This window comes from Cebus imitator, unplaced genomic scaffold (assembly GCF_001604975.1).
Source record: "Cebus imitator isolate Cc_AM_T3 unplaced genomic scaffold, Cebus_imitator-1.0 Scaffold109, whole genome shotgun sequence".
Lineage (NCBI taxonomy): Eukaryota > Metazoa > Chordata > Mammalia > Primates > Cebidae > Cebus > Cebus imitator.
Window position 1 is genome coordinate 5044864 of NW_016107424.1, and position 2274 is coordinate 5047137.

General features: G+C 38.7%; 1 protein-coding gene across 2 annotated transcripts in view; it reads left to right on the plus strand.

The window, feature by feature from the left end:
- DPY19L4 (dpy-19 like 4) overlaps window positions 1–2274 on the plus strand; it is a 71768-nt gene that overhangs the window by 63451 nt on the left and 6043 nt on the right. The window lies entirely within an intron of this gene.

The following is a 2274-nucleotide window of genomic DNA, read 5'->3' on the forward strand; positions in this document are numbered from 1 at the left end:
GGGGTTTCACCATGTTGACCAGGATGGTCTCGATCTCTTGACCTCGTGATCCACCCGCCTCGGCCTCCCAAACTGCTGGGATTACAAGCGTGAGCCACCGCGCCCGGCCGTCAGCTGAAGTTCTAATATGGCTTTTAAAACACAAATTTATTTTTTAATAAATGGACTGTTGACTCAGTGTAACATTAGAATGATATCTAATTACAGTTTAGATAATATATTATTTTGGATGTTTGTATGGATTTAAATGGTAACTTCATACCTGAAAGCAATGATCAGCCGAACCTGAGTTGCCAATATTCTGTTTTTCCATTTTAGAGAATTTCATAAAGTTTTTAAGCATATTCTAAGTTAAGGAAGAAATACAGCAGTATAGAAATTGAGAAAGCAGACTCAGGAATTAGAGTACCTGAACCCAAATGCTAGCTCTGCTGTGTGTTAGCTTTGTGACCCTGAGCAAGTTACTAAATCTGGAAATTAGTTGAGAAAAATAGTTCTCACCTTCTACTTATGAGAATTAAATGAGATTATGTACAATGCCTAAAACACAGTAAAATTTTAAAGTTAGCTATTATGTTATTATTCTGTACTATTAAGTTGTAGTTACATACACACACATACCCATGGACACAGACAAGATACAAAGAAGAGTAAAAAAACAGGAACAATCAAACAATTCTGCCTACAAAAATCTAAGAAGTTATCATAAAAGGCAGTCCCTTGATCTGGGCTTTGAAGGATGATTAGAAACTTGTTTGGAAAATAAATGTATATTATTCCAGGCTGAAAAAGTAACATGAACCAAGGAATTTGCAGCCTGGAAACTAGAAAATAAAATGAGGCCAAATTCTGACAGACCTGGAATGTCATGCTGAAAAATTTAGACTTATCCTTGAGGCAGTTAAAAGACATGACTTTTAGTAAGCCTGGCAGTGGAATGGTTAGATCTGCTTTGGAGAGTTAATTATGGTCATGGCAGAAGGAACAGATTGAAGCAAGCAGGGGAGAGATCAAAGATGGGGAGATCTCCCTGAGAATGATTTCCTTGAGAGACAGCAGCCATCTCTGATACAGTATTTGCTGTGCTTCCAAAAGATAGAGTTGCTTAGGCAGAATATAGAGAGCATATTCCTGAATTTTATTTTTTTTGGTTATAAAACAACAGACTCTGACTTTGTTTTCTTTTGATTGGTCTTCTTCTAATATGGAATTTCAGAATTATTTGTAATTAGGTCAGAATTCTAGTTAGGTTCTAATTAAATTTTAAACACTTTAGAGTTTTATGTAACTTGTCTATGAGAATAGTAACCACGGTTTTTCTCTGTGGTATATAGTACATAGCAGGTATGAGTAAATTTATTGTTAAACTAAAATCTAAACTGAATTTCATAAATGAGACTGTATCATTTTTTTGAAAGGTCTCACATATTTATTACTGAACCCAGGCAACCAAAACCTTCTTTTTTTTTTTTTTTTAACATGAATAATGGAAGCACTGTGCATGTACTAACTAATGCCTTCATAACAGATACAGAAAGGAAACTGTTCAAACTTCTCCAGATGGTGGTGACATTTTTCAGCTTGATATGGTAACACGACTGTGACCTACAGACAGCATAAATATGTGTGCCATCGCATGTGTAATTTCTTACAGACCAAGCTTGTTTCTTCTCCAATGTCTCCTTTTGGAGTCATACCTGATTTTATTACCAGTTTTCATCCGAATCTACTAGGGAATGGGACGATTTTGCTTTCGTTTCTTGGCCAGGAATCGCTTAATCCTGAAAGTCTTGTGAGAAGACATGGCGAGAAACGGAGTAATGCACACACCACGATGGCGGAGAAAGCAAGAGAGGACTCATTTATTATTTTTTTATTTTTTGGAGACAATCTCGCTCTGTCACCCAGGCTAGAGTGCAGTGGTGCAATCTCGGCTTACTGCAACCTCAGCCTCCCAGGTTCAAACAATTCTCCCACCTCAGCCTCCCAAGTAGCCTGGACTATAAGTGCACACTGCCATGCCTGGCTAATTTTTTTTATTTTAGTAAAGATGGGGTTTCACCATATGACTGAGGCTGGTCTTGAACTCCTAAGCTCAGGCAATCCACCTGCCTCGGCCTCCCAAAGTGCTAGTATTACAGGTATGAGCCACCACGCCTGGCTCCTTCCTTCCTTCCTTCTTTCCTTCCTTCCTTCCTTCCTTCCTTCCTTCCTTCCTTCCTTCCCTCCCTCCCCCCCTTCCTTCCTTCCCTCCCTTCCTTCCTTCCTTCCTTC